General features: G+C 43.6%; 1 protein-coding gene across 4 annotated transcripts in view; it reads left to right on the plus strand.

Moving 5' to 3' along the window:
- The window catches only part of MAPKBP1 (mitogen-activated protein kinase binding protein 1), a 529,170-nt gene that overhangs the window by 30,206 nt on the left and 482,773 nt on the right, over window positions 1–16,191 (plus strand). The window lies entirely within an intron of this gene.

The raw sequence follows: 16,191 nt of genomic DNA on the forward strand, positions 1-16,191 counted from the left end.
GTGATATCCTAGTTCACCAAATCACAACGTTGCTGTGGTTGGGGGAGGCTCTTGAGATCATCTAGCCAACCCTGGTGCTCAGAGTTACCTGTAGCAGGTTGCCCAGGACTATGGCCAGACCGCTTTTGAATATCTCCAGAGATGGAGATGCCACCATCTCTGGGCACCATGTTCCAGTGTTTGACTACTCTCACAGTAGTACAAACAAAATAAAAACATAAAAATAAAGGGTTTAAAATTTTTTTTAATGCTTTAATTTATGCCTATTGCCTCTTTTTCTGTCAGTGGACAGTCTGTTAATCTGCAGGCTATTTGAGGTCCACATCAGTGTTCAACAGCATCTGTTATGCTTGAACTTTTTGAAGCCAGGCAAATATATTCTGGTGTGTTTTGCCTCTTCCTGTGTATCTTTTCTGACACCGAATATGTTCACGCTTGAAGTCAGCAAAGAGAGAAGAAAATAAGTGCAGTAAACAGGTATTTTGGCTCTTGCATAGCTGAAGGTAGGTTAGCTTTGTTAATAGCAATGTCCTTTGATGAGCATGCCTGACATTGATTTAATCAAGTGTGAGTACACCTGGGGTTTCTTTTGGCTAATTAAAAGGTTATGTGGTTCCTTAGGGCTTTACAGGGGAATTCCTGTCCTTACTTGTTGGTGGTGACATTTCATGGCCTGGGCAGGAACATACTAGATGTGTGTTCTGAAAGTTTAAAGGCTTGCATGACTAGCTGCTTTTGTGCCGTTGCTAGCGTGATACTGTTGTGATTTGCTGCAGTCATACAGTCTCAGGCTAACAATCTAATGATCTTGTTCAGTTTGGGTTTTGTTGGGTTTTGTGGGGTTTTTTAGTTTGGTTGGTTGTTTTTGTGGGTTTTTTCCCCCATTCTGATTTAGAGTGGATGTCTCTTTATTTGGAAGAATCCTGGCCTTTCTGGTACACTGGCTTCAGTTTGTATATTTTTGCTTCTGTTTGAATTGTTTGAATTACACAGACTCACAGAAGAGTGAGGGCTGAAAAGGGACCACACTGGGTCATTCAGTGCAACCTCCCTGCTCAAGCAGAGTCATCCTAGTGCACTTGGCACAGGATTACATCCAGATGGTTCTTGAATATCTCCAGGGAGTGCGACTCCACAGCCTCTCTGGGCAACCTGTTCAGTAAAGAACTGAACTGTCACCTTCACAGTAAAGCAGCTTTTCCTCATATTCAAGTGGAACTTCCTGTGCATCAGTTTCTGCCCTTTGCCTCTTGTCCTGTTGCTTGACACCACTGCAGAGCCTGGCTCCATTCTCTGACACTGTCCTTTGAGACACTGGTAGACACTGATGAGGTCCCCTCTCCATTGTCTCTCCTCAAGGCTGAGCAGGCCCAGCATCTTCAGCCTTTCCTCATAAGAGAGATGCTCCAGTCTCTTAATTATCCTCCTAGCCCTTTGCTGGACCCACTCCAGGAGCTCCATGTCTCTCTTGTACTGAGGAGCCCAGAACTGGACACAGCACTCCAGACAGGCCCTGAGCATAGGCTGAGCAGTGGGGCAGGATCACCTCCCTGGACCTGCTGGCAGTGCTCTTCCTGATGAACTCCAGGATCCCACTGGTCTTCTGGGCTACAAGGGCACTGCTGGCTCAGTTGTTGTCCACCAGAAACCCCAGGTTCCTCCTGGCAGAGTTGCTCTCCAGCAGGTTGGCCCCAGCCTGTGCTGGTGCCTGGGGTTATTCTTCCCAGGTGCAGGACCCTGCATTTGCCTTTGCTGGTTTCTGACAGTTCTTCCCTGCCCCTCTCTCCAGCCTGTCAAGATCCGTCTCAAGGGCTGCACAGCCCTCTGGGGTATCAGCCACTCCTCCCAGCTTTGTGTCATCAGTGAACTTGCTGAGGAGGCATCTGCTCCTTCATCCAAGTCACTGATGAACAAGTTAAACAACACTGGGCCCAGTACTGAACCTTGGGGGACAGCACTGGTGACAGGACTCCAACCAGACCCTGTGACATTCTGTTGATCAGACAGAACTGTGCATTTACTGGACACCAAACTACTTACATGAGTCTGATGTAGCAGTCTGGGCATGGCTCAGACACAGTTGTTTCATGACCTGTGCATGCAACTCAGTCATCTTCAGTTGTAGTCCAGTGATTTCCTCATCCCACTGCTCGTGTAGGGAGGTTTTGCAATGCTGACATGCAGAGATGCTTTGCACCTCCAGTCCTGCCCCTAAAAGCTGAATTTACGTAATAGCGCTGTATTTTCCTAAGAACAATTTCAACATACCTAGATTGATTTGGTTGAGATCAAAACAGTTGCTCCAGGCACTGTGACTTCATCCAAGTCTGGTATACAAGCAACTATGTGAATGAGGACTTGAGCATAAGAAGCTTTGGCATTCTTTGAGTGTAATCTTAATTTGGGTTTCTGGTTTGCCTGAAATAATTTTTTTGAAAAATGTGATTGTTTTTCTGAGTTTTCTCTTTCCTTGAGTTTCTGAATCTCCTGGGAAGTTTCTTAAACTGATGAAAGAAGCAATTCCCAATGCAACAAAACTCATTCCAACTCCACTGTTGTGCCAAAGAGCTGAGTGTTATATTATTTTTTCCTTTTCTTCCCAATGGCTTTTGCACATATTATCCTTTCTCTGCTTTGACCCTATTGGGGCTCCCTCTCTGGCAGTGAGACAGCAGCTGTGCTGATCCTAATATGTTTTTTATGGGATGCTTGTGCTGTAGGAAACCTTTTCTTCATGTCAGTGGTAAAGGGCTAAAGACACTGAGTGCTGCAGATATTCCAGGCTACCACTTTGATGTAAGGCTCTTGTCTTCGGAGATAAGACAACATAAGTGAGAAAATTGTATCCTCTGCAACGGTCTTGCAGCTGCTGCCTGCATTCACCTGTTTTTATATTGTCAAGTGAATCAAAACTGAAGTTGCTTAATTGGATCTTTGTTTGGGTTTTGCAGTGAGTAACAAAGTTGTTCTTGTGAGGGTAGTACAGAAATGTACCATTTTTTTCACCTCTTGTGATAGGACCATTGCTCTGGCCTACTTTTGTTTCACTTCCCTTGCTTTGCATAATTTTCCCTGCTCTTCTCAGTTTATTCTCTTTTTTTTTTTTTTTTTTTTTTTTTTTTTTTTTTTTTTTTTGAGTTTTTTTTTTCAGTAGGTAGTTGAGGCTCTGTTTCCTGGAAACAAGAAGAGAAACAAAACTAAGAAAATCCTCTGAGGATGACTAACATTAAAAAGGAAAAAATGGGTGTGTGAAATGTCTATCATTTAAATTCTAGACCAGCTGCTAAGATAGCTTTAGTTACCTTATCTGGTTTTGGTGTTTTGTTTACTGTTTTTTTAAGCCTTGTAGGTTGGTGGGACCAATTGATTGATTTTACTTCTCATTGTTCTTCTTTTCTTGGCTCTCGGTGGATCCTGATAGCCAGCTGGGAACCTGATCTTCTGGTGAGGCTCTTGTCTACTTGAGGAAGCATCCTGTGCTTTTTCTTCTGAGGAGCAGGAACATAGCACTTTGTGTCTTTAGTGTGCAATGCCTTTTAAACACTATGCTGTCATGCTCTGGTCAGCTTAAGCATCCCTCTAGCTCTGCTCATCAACTTGGAGCCACTGATAGATTTCAGGGATTTTTTTACATTAGTGTTCCTTGCTGGGAAAACTGGTATTTGATACATAGCACATGTGCTGAGTTGGTCAATCTCAACCTGCATATTCTTTTATTCTTTCCTACTTTCAGCTCTTGAGTAGTTCTTTACATATAGCAGCTCCTGCTAAAGGCAGATATGTGAGAATTCTCTCTGAGGCATAGTAAAATGAATTTCTCTGGCTTTGTCTCAGAAATTACTGTAGACAGTACAGACACAGGTCCCTGGCTAGCTCTGTGTGTGTGCACAGTACATTTGCTGAACACATGATCTAGATGCCCCTGTATTCTGACCCATTTCAGAATGAATCATCCTTATTTGCAGATAGGAAGGGAGGCACAGTAGGAGATGGATGATCAAAGTTAAAATGAAGATATTGAGTCTTTTATCCTGCTACTTTTTGCTGCATGATCTGATTGAAGAGTTAGACTTGTTCCTTCTTCAGCTTTATCACCTTGGGGTTTTAGTTTGTTTGTTTTTATTCTGTTTTTTTGGAGATAGGACAAGTAATATTCTAAAATAAATAGTTGTATGAGTGTTTAAATCAGAAAACTGCACAGTTCTGGGTCAAATTTTATTTTACTGCACTTGTGCAGTGCACAGTGCATGTCAGTGCAGCAGCTTCTCGTGTGCCAACCGACACTGCAGCAACATCCAGCCACAGTCTCATCTCTTTTCACTGTGTCTTCCCCTGTTGCACCCCTCATCCTCAGCTGCTTTGCAGAATGGAGTGGAAGCCACTGAACTCCTCAGCCCTTCTGAGTCATACCCCTCCTGGCTGTCAGGTCCTGCACTGACTGGCAGTGATGATGGTCTCCTTCGCAGCAAAGGGAGGAAGGGGATGAACAGGAAATGAGTGAGTTGGTTTTAATCCATCTAAGAGCCTGCTCAACACATGTGTAGCTGTCTCACATAGCTCAGTGCTAAGTCCCTCTGGAAGCTGAAAGAATGGAGATTTTTCTTTTCCAGCAGTGATTGTTGGTTTGCTCTCAAATGCTTCTTTCCAGTTCCAGTAGATAGGCTGTAAGGCTGAGTGGTTTCCAGCCCATCCACATGTGGATGGAAAACTTTCTCTTGGAAAGTTTTGGTCATAATTTTCCATCATTATATAGATAGATTACTGCACAAAGTAATAAATTATCAGTTTAGAACAATTTCCCTTTACCTTAAGCTGTATATAACCCACAATGGAAGAATAACATTTAGGATAAACATTGTGTAACTTGAGCAAGTATGATGTCTTGCTCATTCTTTCTTCCTTAAAGTGGAAAGTTTTGGTCAGTGAGGTACAGTAACAAATTCTGAGAGGCAAAGCTAACAGGTGACTGATGGTGAATGAGGCAGAATGCTGTTCTGAACTGGGATCTTTCCAAGACTTATGAGCATTTTGGCCACGTTAGAATTAGTGGTGACAAGGACCATGAAATCCTAATTTGTAAGTTAACAAGTATTCCTGCATTATTTCAGTGCCTGTTTTTATTAACTAATTGATCATGTTGCTTGGGTGTCACCATGGTAGATGCCTTTAGAAAACTCTAGGTGCACAGAAGGAATCCACTTCCTTATAGAGCCAATATGTGGTACATGTGCAGTTTGAGCACAGCTCTACTGCTCTGTGAAGGTACAATTCTTCAGTAATTTTTGCTTAGCATAAAAACTAATGCTATTGGGCTGTATCCCAAATGCAGCCTGAATTGGTACAGGGATTTTGAAATACTTGAGCTGCTGGGTTGCCAGTAGATAAATCCACTTCTACTGGTGCTGTCTCCTTCAAGTTTACTTACCAAAAGCTCTGAAGGTGAAGCTCTGTGGTTTATTTTTATGATTTTTGTAAAGGAGAATCCTGTGGTGTTGTAAAGATGTAGAAACCTACCATAAAATGAAGAAAAGTTCTTGTGTATGCTTCAAAGCAGATTTCAGCATCTTTGTTCACATCAGAGGCAGCTTGCTTTGTCCTCTTTGAAAAAGGACAGCTGCCTTTGGAGAGCTGGACCTCTTTCCCCTCATCATTTCCCAGGAATCTGGAGTGCTGTTAATACCTTTCTTCTGTGAGGCTACTGTGCTTAACATGCCATCTGGGGAGATCTTCCAGCTGGCACAATTGTGATGATAGGCTCAGAGATGAAGATAAGAAAATCCCCTTAAGTGAGATCGTTAAACATAATTAGAATCTGTACTGTAGAATGGTTTGAGTAGGGCCACTACAACCAAACCGGGCAAAACTTTTTGTGTCAAAAGTGAACACTGGGTTTCAAAAAGATGTGTTGAAAAGATGATAAAAAGTAGCCAAGCCCTTCCTTCCCTTTCCTTCCCCTGCAGTAGCAGATTTCTCAGAAAGAAGCAGGGATATTTTGTGTCTCAAATCTCACTGTGTTAAATACCCGCTGGAGAGAAAGGAATGTAGTTGCGCTGGGGCGTGAAGACTGAGGTGTAACAAGACTTCGTTCACTACTTGCCTTTATTAATGTAGCTTGGGAGGAGGGGAGGGTTTAGCTGAAGAAGTAGCTGTAGACAAGAAGGGTGGGCTGAAGAAGGCTGATGCGGTCTTAGTTTCTGGCAAGAGAGTGAAGTCTGTACTTGGGACAAAACAGTGGAGATATGCTTTGCAGCAGTGCTTTATTGTAAGGCCAAATAATTGTAACTGATATTTTAATTATCAGAGGTGGATTTAAGGGGTCTCTCTTCTGTTGCAGTTGACCTATGACATTCACAAGTAACAGTCATGCTGTTTGGAGTAATTGCCCTCTTCAAATCTAGGTAGCTGCTGGGTCCAGTTCTGAATCCCATCATTGTACTTCAGAAAAGGTCCTTCCTGCTGAAGTAGGGGTAGTCTTTCTTGTGTGAGCTGTTTCCTTGTGTCCATAACAGCTAGACAGGAATTTTTACATTGTTTTTTTCTTGGTCTCCCTTTTTGGTCTCTCCTTTCTTGGTCTCTCCAGTGAGTACTGGAGACTCTTCAATACTGAATCCATGTCTCTAATAAAACTGCACCTAAATAGTAGAATTGTTTGCTGAACAGTTGTGTGTTGATCAGTTCAGCTGTAACCTTGCTTGGTTTAGCAGAAAAGAAGACAAATAAGCAAATGAAGCAGTACTAGCAGTCACCTGAAGCTGAAGGCAAACTTCCCTGGTTTAAGACTTTACCAGAACTGGAGTCAAACTTGTTAAATTGACTTCCAGGCAGTTTTCATCAGCCAGTCCCCTAGTGTGTGTGTGTGGCTGCTTTTGATCTCTTACCTAATTAATTAAAATTCTTTACCTTTGACAACCAGTGGAGGACATAACATTTGGTAGAATCTTAAATAATGAGGTAGCTGTGAATCCTCAGACCTGCAGCAAACCTGTTGCCCAGTAGAAAAGGGAGAAAAATAGGACAAAACCTCAAAATAGCTGGGCAGAAAAGCTTCTTACTAAACCGGAGGGAGGCTTAGTCAAGTCTTCCAAAAGTGCCGCAGCATGTTTTGAAGACTGCGGCACTGGGGTGCTGTCAGACAGCTGAAGGGAATGTGTTGGGAGCTGAGCCCCCGAGTCTGAGAACTCAGCTGCTGGATGGGGAGTTGGTTAATGCCATCTTTGCCATCTGTGGAGTAGCTCTTGTGGTGGACAGTGGGAATCTTGTGGAATGCTTGGCTTCAGACCTTGTGTGACTTTTATGTTGTGTCACTCTTGGTCTTGAAAGATGAGTCAGGGCAGTGCTGATGTTTGGTGTTGCCAGGTCCCTTTGAGACAAGCTGCTGTTGTGCTCTGCACAGAGTGCTGTTCCCCTGTGCACAGAGCTCCTGGGTTCTTGTCCTGAGTGCCACATGCTAATCCACCCTTCAGGTTACAAGGGGTGGGTCGCTGCTTTGTAGCCAGCTGCTACAGCTTGGGACAGATAGAGATGTAATGTGATGCTTTGTCCTGCAGTTACTATTTGAGGATCTGGCAATAGGTCTGATATGGCATCCTCCTTCAAGCCTCCAGGTACCAGTGTATCTGTTTATTCCCTGTCTTTCAAGAGAAGCCATGTAGTATGAGCCCTGTCTTCCAAAAATTTCTTTGTGTACCCCACGCTATCTGGGATCAACCTGTGCTCATCCATGCTTTTGTAATTCCTCCTTTCTTTCAGGCAGCTGGAAAAGGCTGGACTTTGCAGCTGAGCTCAATGTAGGAGCACACTGCTCCCTCCCTGTCTGGCTACAGAACCTCCTGGCCCAGAAGGAGCACAGTCTGTGTCCCCTCTTGCAACCCTTCCAGTGCCAGGACCTGTGACAGGCAGTACCCACTCTGCACTCAGGGTGAATCAAAGCTGAAGTCTGGTGGCCATTGGTAAAAGTTTGCTGCTATTTATAAAAACAAAACAATGCAAGCCAGGAAACCTCAACCAACCCCCAACCAGACCCCTAAAAGCACAACAGGGAGCCTTGACTTGTTTAGACTGCCAGATGGTTTTTGATATCTAGATTTAATTGAGAATTTTTCAAGGGAATGGTCCAACTGAAATGAAACATTTTGGGACGTGTTTCACAAATTTTTTCACAGGAAATCTGTAGAGTAAGGTAATATATGAGAGGAAGCAAATGCCTTTCCCCAGAAAGAGTAGCCTGAGGATCTCTTTAGGATGTGGGAACCCTGCTTTGAGTTGAACAGAAAACTGAGTTCAGTTCAGAGGTGAGCTTGTAACTCTATTTTTCCGTCCCATTCTCACCTTCAAATATGCAGGGTTGGGTCCAGGAAAGTCTTAGAATGATAGAATTTGGGTTGGAAAGGGACCTTTAGAGGCCATTTAGTCCAACCCACCCTGCAGTGAATAGGGACGACATCTTCATCTTCAGGGACATCTTGCTTATCTATCACCCCTCTGGACAACCTGTTTCAGTGTTTCACCATATTACTTTTTTTGGTAAAAATGTTTCTAATTTGGATCTATTCTCTTTTAGCTTAAAGCCATTTCCCCCATTTCCTACTACAACAGGCTCCCCATCTTTCTTGTAAGTCACCATTAAGTATTGAAAAGCCACAGTACGGTTTCTTGGAGCCTTTTTGTCTCTAGGCTCAGCTCTCAGCCTGTCCTCACATGAGAGGTGTTCCAGTCCTCTGGTCATTTTTGTAGTTTTCCTCTGGACCTGCTCTAACAGGTCCATGTCTTTCCTGTCCTGAGGATTCCACACCTGGATGCAGTACATCAGGTGGGGTCTCACTAGAAGTGTGTTGTTCTGTATTCTTTATGGAGCACTATATTTGGAATGATACTGAGGGTTTGTCCAAAGGACAGGATGACTTTTCTGAAAAAAGCCAGCGATAGGGATGAGCCAGTGTATTGTAGGACAGGGGGAACAGACTTCTTTTCTTTATATTTATGGTCATGGGACTAGATGGTAGAGAAAAATCACTTTGTTTATCTCAGCTTGCACTATTTCCTAAAAAGAAAAGTAACAATTTTCTATTTTCTCCCTTATAGATAATAGGAGTTGGGTAATAAATAATGACTATATTAAAAAAGGGAAAAAAAGGGATAATGGGTAAGATGCTGTGTTGTACGCCAATCCTTCTCTGTGCTAGTTTGGACACTCTTCTCCCAAGACCACACACTAACCTTCCCTCAAGGTGGTAAAGCCCGCAGAGACACGTTGTGCTGCCTTTCAGAGCCTCTGCAGTGCAATGCTCCGGCTCAAAGTCCCACAGCTGGTTCCACAAATGGGCTGGTGGTGCTCAGCTGGTGCTGTGGTACCTGCACGCACACAAAGTTAAGGATGTGATTATGGCAAAACCCACCAGATGCTACTGGCTCCACTCCTTCTGTGTCCTTGTTTTCATCTGTTCTAAGTGCTGAGCAAGCCTGGTTCTTAGAGAGAGGATACAAAATGGGGCAGTGGTGGAAAGAAATGCTCTCAGAGTGGTTTGTGGTAGGAAATGGGGTGGAGTTTGTGTAAGCATCCCTTCAATGGTATGTTTTACATTTTCCTTTTTTTTTTTTTTTTTGACATCAGAATACTTTTACATACAAATTTTTTGATTACTAATTGCCTTTGGGCTCTGACCCTTCAGTACCACAGCATGACATGCGATTGTGTTAAGTATAAGAAACTTTTGAGCTTAGCTGATGGTGAAGTTGGGGATGGTTTTTAGTGTAAGAATGAATTGCAGGACTCTTACCATGGACCAAAGAAGGCTCCTTGCTTGCACTGTCTGTGTAGGCAGTGTGCATGTGCTCTTCCCACCAGTGATGGAACATCTTGGAGAGAGGTTTTGTTGTGTATGTGGTGCTGCACAGGTGTGAGTGAGCTGTAAATGAAGTTGGGTACTGTGGGTTGGGGAAGTAGTTAGTTAGGTGGCCTCTGTCCCACACTGTTCCACCCAAATGGTGCGGCAGGTGCAGGCACTGCCTGTGCAATGTTTCCTAAGGGGCCAAAAGTGTTAACTGAGGCCTCAAGAACATTAATGTTAATGTGGATTCTTGCTGTTGCCAAAAATGTTAGTGATGAAGAAAGTGAGAGCGGGGAAATGGGAATGTTGTTATCTTTGCAAGGCTGCAATGAAAATTCTTGTCACAACAAAAGCACTTAACTGCCCTTGAAATTTCCCTGTGCTGGATTCCCAAGGATGTGAGCAGGGAAAGGTAGGGCTTTTTGGAGGAGTCCTGCAAGTTTATTGCTGTTTGGATTGCCTGACAAACCATATTCAGGAAAACTACATAGTACATGCTTCTTACTTCTGCCATCCTAGTTCCAGGGCAAATATTGCACTTCCCTCAAAAGGAAAGTGCCATCATGCCTGTCACAATATCTACAGCAGTTTTTGTTTTAATGATTGCATTGGTCATTTCTGATTTTAACCTGCCTTAAGAGAAACCCTGACTGTCCTCAATCCTAGAGTGTGTCAATTGGATTTTTAAATTGGGAGGCAAGCTGGTAATTATCCCATGTAGATGGTTGGCTTGTTACTTTGTGCTTTGATCTCATTAACCAGCATGTGAATTAAAGGTAAGTTGCTATTGAAAAGGAAAACAAAAAGGGGAGAGGAGGAGGCTGGGGAAGCAGTCCTGTGGTAAGGGTCATAAACTTGCAGTTTATGTGCAAAGAAATGGAAGCAAGAGAATAAGCATGACTGCTTTATTTGATAACAGAGCTAATCACTCAGGTAGAGCTCTGCAAGTGGGAAGCTTTGACAGGTTTGGAAAGCTATTGCATGCTAGTGAAATAGGGAAGAGGAGTGTTGCAAAGCTCTCAGTACCTCAGCTATTTTGGAACATGTAGGCCTTTTCTCAGCTTGAGGCTCTGCAACCTGCTGGGGTTTGCCCATTAGCTGAGAAAGGAGGGGGACGGCAGGGAGCACAAGTGCCCAAAAGCCTGTGTACCTGCAGGTAGCAGCCTGCTCACTGCTCTACCTGCTCTGCATCTCTCCAGTTACACCTCCTAGCAACCAGTGCCTTGGTGCAGCAACACCACTGGCCTGTGAGCCAAGTCCTGAGCTTGCATAAGAGCAAGGGGGGGGGGAGTGGGGACTGAATAGCAAAGTCTGGGATGAAAATGAGATACCAGCCGCCTCAGCTGAGCTCCACCCTTTCTAAGAATCCCAAAACAGGCACTGTCTCCTGGCAACCTTGACACAAATCACAGAGTTTAAGCTAAAAGAAGTACATGCAGTCCAAAGGACACATCCCATCACCAGGTGTGAACAATAAGGAATCACTCCTTTTCCTCTTTCTGGAAGACCTGGCACTGTAGATAGTCTTGGGTTTCACTCAGTGTCAGAAGGCAATGAGTTAAAGGTGAAAGAGCATCCTGTTAGGATAGCTAAGAAGTGCCAAGAAAATGGTGTATTTTGTTTATTGTAAGCATGCCCTGACTATTGCTTAGGAACCAGATGTAGGACTTGGCCCCCTCCCTGCTGCACTGGAAGATGTGCCCTGCAACGCATGCACACGTTGGCCCATTGTGCACCTGAACGTGGTTCTTTCAGCTGGCAGCCAAGGACTGACAGAGCTGATAGCACCCAATTTCTTGCCTTTGGAGTCAGTTGTTATGCTTTTGCAATGCTGACCTAATACTTTTTAGGAAGTACTCTTAGTTTTGGATTCTACCTGACAACATTTCTCTGTGACAGGAGATGTAGATATACAAGAAAGCAAAACTGAGTTTTATCATGATTGCTTCTCCTTCCAGGAAAGCTGTCTTTTCAGATCTCCAATCAACTGATGCTTATTAACTACTCTGAAGAAAAATTGCAGTGCATTTAAAATGCCATGTATTATGCTGAGATAGAGATAAAGCAGAAGTAAATGTTCATCTTTTGTTCAAGGCAGAGCTGTCACAAGGCTTCTAAAAAGATAACATGGGCAGAATTTAACTTTGCCAATCTGGCAATGTCTGAGCTGTTCCTTCTGTGAGAAGTGGCAAAGCTGGGAGAGGGAACTGGCATGAGCTGTGGAAGTTTGGGCCTGGGAGCTGCAGCAAGCTTCCTGTGCATTGTGGTGTGGACAGTTGTGGGGAGAAGCAGCCCCCCCCCCCCCGCCCCTTCTTTCAGCATCTGCCAGCCTGACCTTGTAGGGTGCTGAGTAGGCAAGGCTGGCAGGAGGCTTTAGGGCCTTTTTGTGGATCTGGCAGCCTGCTGCCCAAAGCAACTGTGAGCTTTGCCCGTGCCTAGAGAAGTGGAAAACAACTGGCTATTTGAGCAAGTGATTCTTTAACTTCATGCTTTCAAAGAAGCATTTTTTCTCCCTATGTGTGTTTGTTCTGTGGTTTTGTTTGTTGTAGTGGGTTTTTGGTTGGTTGGTTTTTTTTTTTGGGAGGGTTTTTTTTTTTTTTTTTTTTTTTTTTTTTTGTTTGATGCTCTTGCAGAGATATGGCCTGCATTATGCTTACTGAAGCATTCAAGGGGAAAAGCTGCTCCAGTTTCTTTGCCGCAGTGGGGGCTTTTACTGCCTGCTCTGGAATGCAAGAAAGATCAATAATGGGTCAATGGACCCTGGAGGGCTCTGCCAGTACCTTACCCCAGGTGTGACCATCCAGGCAGATGGTGGTGGAGAGGGGGCTGGCAGACAAGGTTAAATTTCATTGCTTTTTTTGTTTTGTTCCTTTGAATGATGCCATTTTAATATCAATACACTTTGTAGTCATGGTAAAACAGTTAAAGCCCTGAGGCATCAGCCATGAGCTGTCATGTTGGTCTGCCCCAGATGATTAGTTTGATGTATGGATCTTTCTCCCTGCTCTTCAGTCACTCAGGCACGATGAGGGAATACTCTGGCTGTGCATGCTGCTGGAAACAGAGGTGTTAGGCAATTGCTTAAAAGCATTATATATTTTTCCTTTGGGACTTGGTTTTAAAGGAAGACACATATTCAGCTTTTAAGGCTTCATGGCATGGTGTCAACTGCTCTTGCAGGGAAGTTGGTGCAAACCTGAAGTGTAGAGCCAGATTTCTCTGTGTAATCCCAGCTGGGTCTGCAAATCTCTGCAAGGAGCTGCTTGATGCCAGGAGGATACCTTCAGAGAGCTCCCATCTTCTCTTTTTATACCATTGGGCTCGAAAGCTGAATTTCCTCAGCACGTGGTGGCAGATTTGATTATTCTGCAGTAATTTTATTGTAAACTTTGCTTCTTTTTATCTTTTTCTTGCCTTTCCCTCTAAACTGCTCTTTGTCTGTTTTTAAAATTTTTTAGATTTTTTTTCTTGAACTTGTGTTTCATTGCTTTCTCTTCCCTGGCATGTGTGTCTTTTCTCTGAGGCATTTGCTTGGGCTTTGTTTTTCATGGGCAAAGAGGAAGCACCTCTTATATATGGGCTGTGTATATGCATAAATAAAAAAAGGCAGGAATTTATTGCTGGTATAACTAAATTCATAACACTCTAATTCATGAATCAATTTACTTTACCACTAATTATGACAGGAAAAAGAAGGACTAATAATTCACTAGGGTAATCCTATATTAAAATATCTCAGTAATTGTGATTGTGCAATTAAAACTGTAATACATTTCTCTGTTTTTTTGGTTTTTCTGGTGTTATGCTCACCCTTATGCTTCTCCTCTGGATCTTAGTCAGTTGTTGAGGGTAAATCTTTGTAGCCCTTCTCTGGGAAGAGTATGATGTGGGTTTTACTGGATTCTTTCTTACTCCAGGATTCATCTGGGTAATTTTTAATATGTTTGCTAATACACTTGCAAATTTTGCACCTGTACAAATCCACAGTACTTCCAGAATTCACTATATATGGTGTCTTTAATGCATGTTGGATAATTTTTCTTTGTTTTATTTGCAATCCCTAAAAGCTGTTTTTTTTTCAGCTCCAGGTCTGTATGGTTTTTAACAGACAGCGTGTGAATTGTTTGCAGAGGTTTGGTCTCCAATGGCAAGCACGTGCCTCCTCTCTTATCATCCCATTCCTGTACTCCTCTGCACTGCATCCTGCTTCTCATCTTCTCAAGGCCTCTGCTCTCATACCATGCCTGCATTTTTCTCCACTATGCAGTCATTAGTTGTAAATATCTCAGGCTACATAAAATAGCTGTTGGTCAACGTTGTTTATATAAAACTATGGTTGTACTCCACAGAAGATAAACAGAAGTAAAACAAATCATCTATAGACACCTGGTCAGTTACAGAAATTGCTGTCACAGCTGAACCAAGTAAAACAGAGCTACAAGCAGGTCAAGAAAAGTTCAGAGCGTGCAAACCCAGGCAGCCCAAAGCCTTTGAGACTCAGTAAAAAGTTTGTGGCCTGTTGCTGAAAATGGCAAATCTGGGGCTGTCAGCCAGATACTGATTGAAGAGGGACTGGATTTTGAGAGCAAGTGGATGGGTGGAGCACAAATGGGGAGCAAGAGATCCCCAAAGCAGGTGTCTTGGCTGGTCTGTCAGGACAGATAGTTGTACTTTTCTCCTTGTTGATGTTCCTGGGACAGCTGTAACTTAGGGAGATCTCAGCATATGAAAACAGGTCTCTTCTCAAGAATTAACATAGTATGCTGTGATTCTGTAATGTTCATCCTGGAAAAAGTTGCATTCTCTGTCTTGCATGTGAAGCTCTTCGGGTTTTTAGCCATGTTCTGGCTGTTTCTTTCATCTCTCTTGGTCACACTTGGAACCAGCCAGGTGCCGCTCAAGGCTCCATTTCCTAGTGCTTCTCAGTCTTTCTTGTCTGTCTGATCAGCACATTTTCTGGTCATTAACTATCTCAGTGATCCTTTTGTTCCTCCAGTCTACCTATCATCAGTTGCCCATTGCTCTAACCCCTGGGGCTGCTGCTCATCTGCAGTGTTGTGTGGGTGTTTGCCAAGAGTGCTGAAATAAAATGCAGCTCTGCAACTCCTAGCCCAGTTGATTTGATACTTCGTGTAGGTGTATTGCTGGCATTGTTTCCCTGCCCCTAGGCAAGTGACTGGTTTTGGAGAAAGGGAGAGAGAAATGTGCACTCTCTATGTGCGTGTAAATGTTATAGTCAGCCATCAGCATATGTATGTGTGTGTCTGTATATATACCTACAAATATATGTGTGTGTCTGTACAGGCATTTGTCATCAGTGCCCTGTCTCTTCTGAAGCTTGTCAGATGTGCAGACTGACAGACATTTCAATCTATGTAAGTACAGCTGCTGCTTTGCGTGGCTTCATTTTTCTACCTACCTTTGCTCCAGGCTGGAGGACTGGTGGAATATTCTGCAATGCAACAGAGATGGTCTGCCCCTGGTTCTGCCAGGACAGGGTTTTATTCCTGGTTTCTCATTCATGAGGATTTTTTTTTCCTCTCCTGACTTTGACTTGTTAAAGGGAATGGTGATTTGAAGGTGAAGTTCCTGCTGAATCACTGGTGACTAGGTAGCCGTGAGCCATAACAATTAACTGGAAACATTTTCATCTTCCTCGCAACTGTAATGATTCCCAGTTAGTAAGCTGGTTTAAATTTCATGGTTTTCCTCTGAGGCCTTTTTTCCTCTCTGCTTTCCCTACATACACTTCTTGCCCAAGTGTTTCACAATTTATGTCTGGCTTAGCTCTTTGCCTCGCAGGAAAGGTGCCTCCTTATTGTGCAGCTCTGTAAAAAGCCATCACTCTCCTGAGGGCACTACTGCCATGTCTCTGGCTCCAGTGTGGCTCCTCTGGAGTTATGTACAACTTGTCCAGTGGGAGATGGGACCCAGGCTGTGTTTCCTCTCTGCATCCATTTTGTGTGAAGTGTTTTCCTGGCTCATCACCCTGCCTTGTATTTACCCAGTGTCAGAAGGGTTGCTAATTTTAAAAATCCTCCTCCTCTTCTTCTGCTCTGCCTCCTTAAAAATAGACCTTGAAATAGCATAAAACCTCCAATGGTTGGTTAAGGATTTTCCACATGCAATAGTTGCAGGGAGGTGAGGATATGTTGCAGTGAAATCAGCTGGACCTGCTAGAAATCCCTGTAGCCGGCCCATGAGGATGGGCAGCACCTTTACTCTAGGAGGAGACAGGAAGGAAAACTTCTGCAGTTTCTCATCTGTGGTCCTGGTAAAGCTGAAACTTCAGTGGTGCCTTGTGTATGCAGAAAGAGAGGTCTGGGCTGATTGATGTTAGAGTCACAATCTCTGCTCATTATTG

Source organism: Serinus canaria, chromosome 5 (assembly GCF_022539315.1).
Source record: "Serinus canaria isolate serCan28SL12 chromosome 5, serCan2020, whole genome shotgun sequence".
Classification (NCBI taxonomy): domain Eukaryota; kingdom Metazoa; phylum Chordata; class Aves; order Passeriformes; family Fringillidae; genus Serinus; species Serinus canaria.